Genomic DNA, 10264 nt, shown 5'->3' with positions numbered 1-10264 from the left:
AAAAAAAAAAATCTCTTCCCAGAGCAGACCCGCGCTTTAAGGATTAAACGTGGCCGGACAACTCAACACAACATTATTAATATCTATTTTCGACAAGTGTCTCCATTCCACCCATCCTTCTTTCTCTCTCTCTCTGGCTTTTTTAACCATTGCTTTAAAGTCTTTCCTGTCCAACTGTGCATTGTGAAAGAACCTCTTTTTCAAAAAAAAAAAAAAAAAAAAAAAAAAAAATTGAAAAGCTTTAAATCCAGTTCTCTGGTCTCCGACCCCCTGAAGATACCTGAGCAGCAAATAAAGTGCTTAGCCACCCTTCTTAAAACGATTTAATCTACCATATTTCCAGAGCTTGTATGATTAAACCCTACCTCTAATTCTGTTTTCAGAGCCACAGCTGAATCTCTGCTTAACGGGAAGCAGCGCGGGCGCCTTGCCTCCCGACTCCCTTAGTGCAGGGGAGTGGAGCTGCATCCACCAGGATGTGGGGGAAGAGCTGGAGGTAGCAAGGCGGCTCTGAGCATCCCTGGCTCCCAATGCTTCCTTACAGAGATGGAAATACCCACTTTAACATAGCCTTCAAGCACGACTGAGCCTCCTTATAAGCAGCTCTGAAGGAATAAAGAGGGGAGGCAGCGCGGACACGCAGGGTATCTGCTGGACCAGCTTGCCAGCCCAGAAGCTGACACTCCCAACCATCACCACCTCCATCATGCCCATGGCAGTGGGGGGAGAGCGAGAGCCTCAAACTAGCAAGGAGAAGAGACCCAAAACTTCAGCTGGGAGCCACAGGGCAGGACACAGCCAGCACCAGCCTGAAAACCTGGCATGAGAGCACCCAAAAAAGAGGCTTGGGGGTCAGACCACGCATCTCCAAGATGAGACGCCGTCGCATCTGAGGACTCTATGCCGGCTGGGTGCATGCTGGAAGGCAGAAGTTGCTGCTGCACCCTGGTGAGCTCGGTACACACTAATCCCAGGATGTACTCTCAGCAAGTTTGCTGATGACCCCAAACTGGGAGGAGTGGCTGATACGCCAGAAGGCTGCACTGCCATTCAGCGGGACCTGGACAGGCTGGAGAGCTGGGCAGAGAGGAACCTTATGAAATTCAACAAGGGCAAGTGTAAAAATAAAACCCCATTTCAATGGTTAGAAAAAGCAGAGACAGGCAGAGCGGAGTTCAAGGAGGAAAGACTTGCAGTAATAAATCTGTGTAACAAATTTCAGTCTGTAGACTATATCACTCACCAAGGGCAAAGGAGCGAGACACACTATACTGGAAGCTGCAACCACCCATTAGAATTTGTCACTTGGACTGCAGCACCACATAAATGTAGCAGAGCTGTTCTAAGTTATGCCTATATTTTTGTAAGCTGTATGCCTCTTTCTGGGGCAATCTATGGTCAAAACCCATGTGTGCACATACATGCAAATCTCTTGTCAGATCTCTTGTGCTTTTTATTTTTTGGTTTATTTTTTAATTATGAGGAAGAACTTGTTGACTTTGAGGGTGCCCGAGCCCTGGCCCAGGCTGCCCAGGGGGGCTGTGGAGTCTCCTTCTCTGGAGATCTTCAACCCCCGCCTGGATGCTGTCCTGTGCCCCCTGCTCTGGGTGAGCCTGCTTGAGCAGGGGAGTGGGACTGGGTGAGCTCCCGAGGGCCCTTCCAACCCCTGCCATGCTAGGATTCTGTGATTATCGACCATTTCTACCAGGCAGTGTCCTACAGGAGAGAGAAAAAACACACCCTGCCCCGAGGGCCCTCACTCCAGCTCAAGAGGAGATGGAGCATTAGCAACGGGACTGCAAAATAAACGCCTGGCCTCCGCAAACAGAACTGCCCCTGCATTTCCGTGGTTTATGATATGCATGGAGTTCGTTAAGAGCCTGCACTAATAAGGTGACGTGTTTATTGAAAGTCTGGGAGAAATCGACTTTCCAATAAGACACAGCACGGCGACTTTCACCTGCTAATAACCCGGAGGGAGCACAAGGCGAGCTCTCCAACACGCCCAGCAAGCGGCAAACACGTCCCAGGGCGAGATGGAGACAAATCTCCAAGGAGCAAGGCACTACAACAGCCCAGGAGAAGATAATTAACATCGGACTGTTGCGGCTCTCACCAGCATCGGGAGATCTGGGGCTGGGATTGACAGAAAAACATCCCCTGACACTTTTCTTGGTGAATTTTTGCTGAAATTCCATGGGTAAACGATACCAAAGCGAGTTTCAAACCTTCCCCGTTCCCTTGTTCGACAGAGACTCTTATACTGCCAAAACCTATTTATTCCTTGCAAATCTCTATGAGCTACTGCTCATGAATAGAAATGCTTTTATCAAAAACTGTTTGCGTTTTCCACTGAAAATTTTAAAACAAGTATTTTCAGGGGGAGGCAGGTTGCCTTCTGTGAGAAAACCACCTATAATGCCCCTTTGGAATATTTTTGCTTCAAAAACCAAAAGAAAATGTATTTTAGGAATGTAAGCCTATGAGATGGGAACAAAAAAAAACAATGCCAATGTTTCCAGGCTTGGTTTGAAATAACTTTAATGCACCAGCCACCTCTCCGAGGGGCTGAGGCGCCTGCCCCCATAACCCACCCCACGCCGGGGGGCTGCACCAGGGCTGCAGAGCTCTCCCTGCCCGGCCAAAAAATGTGCCCGGGCGCAGGCGAAGCCAGCCGCTGAGGAGCACCAGGTCATTTATCTTGATTTCTCTTCGCAATGCCGGCTAGAAAGCATCGGCTTCGTTTTCTGCGTTTGAATTTAGTGCGAGGCGAAAGCGAGGAGCGCTGCGAGGGCAATGCAAGGGGCTGGAGCAGCCCAGTGTTTCCCTGGGGACCACCCCGCACCCCAATCCCACCAGGAAGGGGACCCCCAGTGCCGCCTCCCCCAGGACATCGCCGCTCTCCGTTTCCCAAGCCATGCGACGGCACAAAGGGGTTTGGGGCTGAATCCCAGCCCAGGCAGTGCCCGCTCCCCACAATTACCGGGGTAAACCACGGCATTTGCACCAGCGCCCGAGGGCTGCCGTGCCTGTATCAGTTTTGGACAGTTAATTACTGCCGTCTCCTCTTGGGGTTAAACACAACCCCTGAATTAGAGGCAAGCCCGCTGTCCTTTCTGAAAGCCTTAATGTACATGTCACTTGGCTTTGGAAATGGCTGCATCTGTTCTATTTGGATTGCTCTAGGGGGGAAAAAAAAAGAAAAAGCCCAACAACTCCCTAACGCCAATCAATTTATTGTCTCCTCACCCTTGGTAAACATTTCCATGCCAAAGAGAAGACGCATCTCCGGTCCCTACCACTGGAGATCCAAAGGGCAATGATACGTCTGGATAAATGAACAGGTAGATGTACTTTCATTAAAATCACCACATTTAAATTACTCACAGATGAGATTGAAGACATGAGGTTAAAAACTTAATTGACTAAATCAACTGAGACGCCGAGGGCTGATTATATCATTTAAAATAAATGTAATATTGGCCATCAAACTGCACAATATATTATTACATATCAAAAGCCATTATTCAAGAAGCACAAACAATATCCTCCCAAAGCCCCAGCAGAGCGTCGCCCTCCCTGGTTTTCTTTGATTGTTTTTCTTCTTCTGCAGATTGGGCTGGAAGGGAAAAGCAGACGCCTTCCTGCAACTCCCCCAAATCCCACATCGGAATAAAACTCTCCCTGGCTGCTCTCTCACCGCAGAGCGCACCCCCACGAGCAGTCACCAGGTTTTAAGGCTAAAGGGGGCCAGGCACAGCCACCCTGCCCAACCTCACCTGCAATTTGGGCCGTACCCTCGCCTTTCTGTATCGCACCACTAACGGTGCGCGTCACCCAGATTTTTCCTCGGAAAGATCTTAATACCAGCACTCGGAGCAGTGGAAAGCCTTCTCCTCTCGCCATAAATCATCCCTTTCAAAACTCTTTGGGCTATTCAAGCTCTCTCTGCTTCCAGCTTTGCTTCTGCAAAGCCACCGGCTGCCACCAGGCTCGTGCCCGTGCCGAGGGACAGGAGCACGGTCCCCACTTCGGCATCTTGGGGAGGAGATACCCTAGCACATGGTGTCCGCTCTCCACTTGCTAAACCTCATCCCCACCACCCAGCTTCTGCCTTACCCCCTCACGCTCTGGATGAGCATTCGCCGAAAGCCTGAAAGCCCTTCAGAGAACGAGCCCGTTCCATGGAAATCCAGATCAGCTTGCAAATGATTTCCTAGCCTGGCCTGGGAGCTCATTACAGCCTGGGTGTTATCAATTATGGATGGCTCCAGTGGCCCTCAGACCCGGGCTGCAGGGCCACAAGGAGCCATTTGCTCCCCGTCTGCAAACCTCGGCCCCCTCATCTCCTCCTGCTCCCCATTGACGGGCAGGAGGAAGGACCCAACCCCAGCCAACAGCGGCATCGCTAAACCCCCCACAAATGCAGGCAGGGGAAGGTGGGGGATAACCCCACAAGCCTCGACAGAACATTAGGAACATGCAAATCAGCCCCTGGGCTCTCAATTACACCGATTACATTACAATTATAAGCGGTGCCATCAAGGGTTTCTCAAAACCCACGTCTGTTCTTAAAGGATCTGTCAGGGAAAGGCTCCTCTACCGCAGGAAGAGCGCATTAGTATGCATGCACCATGCACATGGAGGAGCGTGCCGGCTCCCGGCGCTCGCAGCCCGGCTGGGAAGCAGCCTGGCAAAAAAAAAGCAGGGCTCCCCCGGCTGCTCGCTTTGCCGGGGCTGGCGGGCGGCAACGCCAGCCCTCGCCACCCTCCCCGCGTCCCTCTGCCCACGGAGGAGCCAGGCATGCAATTTAACCAGCCATAGGTCCCGAGCGGATGGGTTGCATCGACTGGGCTCTGCTTGCCCAGAGATCCCGGGGTCCCAAGGGATCGCTCGCACAACCGGGCACCCACAAGGGCTCAGCCAGCTGCCAGGACGAGCTTTTCCCAAGGACATCCAGCGCGGAGGGAGGATGACCCGGAGCAGGGGGATGTGTTATAGCAGGAAAGCCCCTCACCACACGCGCTCCCCAAACGCGCCGTGCAATCTGTGTTAATCAAAGAGACAACAGCGTACCCCCTTTCCCAGACCCCCTGGCAGCCCGGGGGTTGGGGGTGAGGGTCCCGACGTGGTGCTGGGAGTTCCAGCTGCAGCCCCTGCATCGCTCGCTCCCGCGCAGCCAGGGGAACAACCGCCCAGCTTTTAGGACATGAAGCAGGTTGCTGGCCCCGGGGAGCGTGCCCCGCAGGGGGGCTGCATTACAAAGCCATTTACTGAAAATAAAAAGCCAACATAGCCAACCGAATGCACCGTAATTGCAGGGTTTTCAGGCGCAAGGCTCTCTGACTCCGCATACGAGTGCTGTGATAAACTAGGCTTCAGGAGCCCTGGCCAAAACCAGTCCTATGCACTGCCTGGAACACCTCCCAAACACACACACAGAGCATCTTAAATCCCACCTTGCTCCTCTCCTTCTCCGGAGGAGGGAGGCTGGAGGCAAGAGGCAGCGGGAGGGAAGCCAGCACAGCTGGGATGCTGCACATCTGGCGGCTCCCAAACTCATCGCTCCTCTCCCCGCGCCCGGGGGTAACCCAGGCAGGAGGGCACCCTGCAGCATGCAGGCAAGGGTGCTGCCTCCCTGCCTGCTCCCCCTCTGCCTCACAGGGGGGTTTAAGCTGCTGGGTGCTTTACAAAGAGCAGCCAGGGGCCAGGAGAGGTGTTAAGATTCCCGGCACGGCCGGGAGGAGACATCCCAAGCATCCCGCTGCAGAGTGAGCTAATCCTGCCAGGTTAATTCTCTTCCTCAGTTCATTCCAGCTTATTAAAGCCAGCAGGCACCCTGCAGAGGATTCATTACCTGTGTCACTTGAAGGCAAGGCTGGGCTTTAATGAGCCAAGAAACGGGGGAGCTATGCTCCCACCGCCCCCAGACGGCTGGGCCCATCCTGGACACGGGGAAACCTGCAGCCCCATTCCCATGGGCAGCGCTATAATAAACAAGAGGAACACAGGGGAGTTTTGCAAGGTCCCAAGCTTCATCCAGACATAATCTCGCTCCCGGTTCCTCCTCTCCGCCTGCTCTCCCTGGCTCTCACCCCAGCCCAGCCGCACACCGTGCCCTGGCCTCGGCACTCGCTTTGCCTTTATTTGCTGGGAATTACTAGCAGAGGGCAAAAGGAGATGAATTTTCAGCTAGGTGAGTGAGCACATTACCAGCCAGAGAGATGGCAGCTGCTGCAGTACATCTTCATCCCTTTAAATAGTTCCCAGCCTTCCCCCCGCAGAGCCAGGCTGGCCGCGTACAAGAGCTCTCTCCTAATTAATCCAGTCCTCTCCATCGCCGGTGAAACAGAGCCCGGGCTGGCAGATAAAATATTGCGGGAGCTAACGGAGGATGGCAGGCTTGGGTCAGCGAGGCAGAAAGCAAGTGGTGGACTTCAGCTGAAGGGGCGCAATTATTTTACCACCACGCTATGCCTCTCTTCCCAGTCCTGTCTGGCATCTTCCAGCGCCAGCCTGCCTTTTTCATCTGGGTTTTATCCCCCCCTCCCCATTTTTTCACTCCAATCCCTTTTTTCTCACTGGGTGGCTATTTAATTTGTTGTATTCCATGCTTTCCCTTTTATGAGCAAAAAACTTGCATCTGGGTTTTCTTTTTCTCTCTCTTTCTCTCACTTCATTTCGAAAAATTTTGCTTTTTGTGGAAAAGAAAAAGAAAAAAAAAAAAGAATGGGAGGGAGAATGCTAAAGGAGCCAGGAGATGAAAGCAGCTTTTACGTACAGTCACGAGAGGAAGGATGCAAAGAGGAGCGGAGAGAGCATCAGATGCCACTCATGCCACGGTTTCGGTCACACAGGGGTAAGAAGAGTCAGGCAGAAGATTCCAGGGGCTGCAGCAGAGCAAAAACCTGCCCGAAAGCACAGTGCCAATCCACAAGAGCTGGGAGAAAGCCACGCTGGGGGTGTTTGGGAATCACTCACCCCCTGCCCAGGGCTGGGCTGGGCTGCCACTACCACCTTACTCTACCGCACGCTGCCTTCCTCCCCTCTGCTTTCCCCAAGCCATCATCTCCAACAGCAGCTCTCCTCCACCTCCTCACCCCCCAGACTGTCCCTGAGAACCCTCTCTTGCTCTCAGGAGCAGCATTTTGCCCCCTCCACCACCACCACCACCGCCTTTACCACGGAGCAGCTCAGCAAACTCCATCCCCCGCCCAAGACCTTGCCTAGTTAAGCCCAAGCAGGACTGCTCAAGCAGGAATATTATCTGCAAGAAACAGGATGTCTGAAAAACCATCTTTGCTGGTGATCAGAGGAATTGAGACAACAAACGGAGCACAGGAGGGATGCAATCCCTCATTTAAACCCGAGCGAGGAATCTGGCTGCCAGATTGGGGTTCTGCTGATGAGAGTATTTAAAAACCAGTGGGAAGGTTGGCAATGCACACAGGGCCAAATTCACTCCCCAAGCAAGTCCCCTGGCTCCTTGGGCCATGGGGGGGTCACCCCACGTTTGGCTGTAGCAGAGGAGGGGGCACAGAGGGCATCACCAGAACTTGCCTCAGATGCAGGGGAAAAAAAACCCAACCATACATGACCCAAAGCACCCAAAGGGCACGCAGGCACCCTCACCGGCACTGCTAGCAGGGCTGGCCAGCTTCCCCGACCTCCCAAAGGTTTGAGATGCCATCAGGAAACAAAAGTAGATGACAACTGGGTCTCAGCATCCTCCCACCTAGGAGGACCTGGAGGCTGCGTGCCTGCCAGGGTGCCCAAGGCAAACCTGCTCACTGCTGAATGCTGTTTTATCCTTGCTGGCTGGCCGTCATCCCCGCTCTCTTTTCCCCTCTCTTGTCCCCCATCAGGCTTTAAAGAGCATCCTGCAGCTCCAGTGATAGCTCTCAATTACTGCAGGGGCAGGAGATGTTTGCTTTTAATAAGTTTTCCTAAAGAGCCAAGCAGCTATGTTTAAAGAGGGATGGATATCACAGCTCTGCCAGGCTGGGACCACCCTGAGGCAGCAGCATCAGCTCCCACTGCCGCACCGGGGCCCACGCAGAGCCCCTCTGCTCCTGCACATCTCCTGGGTGGCTTGGACACTTTTCCCTGCTTTCTAGCCTGGGGCTCCCTCTGCCTGTCACCACGCCGTGCACGCTGTCCCCAGGGCTGCTCATGGGCCTCTGCAAAACCGTGTTGGGCTCTGTTTGCTGTTGGCAAGAGCCACGTTTCAGCCACGCACCGTCCATGCCATGGCAGAAGGATGGACCTTCTGTGGAGCTGAGATCTCTCCCTGCCTGCCCATCGGCGCTGGCTGGGAAAGGAGCAGGACAAGGTGAGCTCTCGTGTGCAAGCAGGGGGGAATTTGGGGCTGCCAATGACGACCGGTGGCCAGACCGTATCATAGAATCATAGAATCATAGAATCGCTTTGGTTGGAAAAGCCCTTTAAGATCATCAAGTCCAACCGTTCCCCTAACCCTGCCATCCCGCCACTAAACCCTGTCCCTAAGCACCTCATCTACCCTTCTTTTAAATACCTCCAGGGATGCCCCCTTCCCGGGGCAGCCCATTCCAGAGCCTGACAACCCTTTCGGTGAAGAAACAACCCTTTCTATGAAGAAAGGTACCTCTCCCTGGATCAGCGCTTCCTCTTCCCCCCCCCCCGCCGCTCGCCCCGCGGGTCACCACCGAGGCACATCTGCTCCAGCAGACAGACAGCCCCGGCGAGTTCCTGGTTACAGCTCGCCTGCCGCCCTTGAGGGAGGGCAGCTACTTCTGCTCCCACCCACAACCCCCAAATCCATCACTGATACCCAGGGCGCGGTGACAGCCAACATTCTAAGGGGACCGGGAGAAGGTTTCACCCCAGCTCGCATCCATCCCACTTCAGTTCTCACCTCCTGCCTTCTCCTTGCCCGCACCGAGCTCCTGTGGGCACTGCGAGCCTCTGCTGCAAGCCCCAGCCAGCTGAGAGCATCAGCGAGGCACCAGGCACAGATCTCCCACTCCAGTGGCTCCCACCACTACAGGAATTTGTTGCCAGCTCAAGTCTGGTTTTAAAAATATGGATGGCTGTTAGACACACCATACCAAAAAAAATCAGTAGTAACTACCCGGGCTTAAGTACAAGCTAATTGCAACCCCCAAAAGCTTCCAGCAGATGACATGTGGACATGTCAGCACCGCCAAGCCTGGGGAAATGACAGCATCCACGTTACCATGGCTCTGGAGATTTTACAGGCTTTCCCACCTCAATGGTGAAAATAAACCCCAAAACCTTTCTGAGCTCAGATTTGCCTTCCTGCTAAGCATAGAGTTTATATCGCCAAGCCAGGATACGCTTTTTAACAGCATCTCTTCCCAGGGAGACCACGCACACCCCGGCAATAGGGGCCACGCCAGGCTTCCAGTTGCAAAGACAGGAGCCCTGGCATCGCATGTGTTCCCCCAGTTGCTCGCTGCCAGACCCTGGAAAAAAGGGGGGACCTGGGAAACCTCATCCACTGCCCTAGAAAGGGCTGCTATAACCCCGGCTAGGAAAGCCTCCGCAGGAGGACAGACCCTCGGCGTGCTTAGGGGTGGGATGGCAGCAGCGTTGCTGGTGAGCTTTGACTCCAGAGTTACGTTCACGTGGGGCACAGTAGGATGCAACCGTACAGCTGCATGGCACAAACATGGCACAAAAGTGCCAAAAGCCTTTTGCAAAGCTTTGGCAATGCTAGGGGAGCCCTGCTGCCCCATAACACACCCCAGGAGCCCTCCACCAAGCCACGGGAAAGGCACATTTTGCTTTCATATAGGTCCTGTGCTTCCCAGAGGGGCAACTCAGCTGCACCTGGATCTTCCTGCTGCCACGCTCCCAGAGGAGCAAACCCTTTGCCCAGGTCCCAGGCTGCCCTCTCCGGCAGGAACTGATGCACTCCACTGGGCTGCATCGGCCCCTCGTGCCTTGACCCCGAGCAGGCAGGTGGATGGAGAGGGCCCAAGAGCTTTCATATAGGTCCTGTGCTTCCCAGAGGGGCAACTCAGCTGCACCTGGATCTTCCTGCTGCCACGCTCCCAGAGGAGCAAACCCTTTGCCCAGGTCCCAGGCTGCCCTCTCCGGCAGGAACTGATGCACTCCACTGGGCTGCATCGGCCCCTCGTGCCTTGACCCCGAGCAGGCAGGTGGATGGAGAGGGCCCAAGAGCCGGGCAAAGCCGCAGACGTTTCCCCGGGTGTGCGGCAGGGGCAGCCACCTGCTCCCGGCCGGGGGGGGGCCGGGG

Source organism: Egretta garzetta, unplaced genomic scaffold, assembly GCF_000687185.1.
Source record: "Egretta garzetta isolate BGI_Z169 unplaced genomic scaffold, ASM68718v1 scaffold207, whole genome shotgun sequence".
Classification (NCBI taxonomy): Eukaryota; Metazoa; Chordata; class Aves; order Pelecaniformes; family Ardeidae; genus Egretta; species Egretta garzetta.
The sequence above is the reverse complement of the archived record's forward strand: the minus strand, read 5'-3'. Positions refer to the sequence as shown.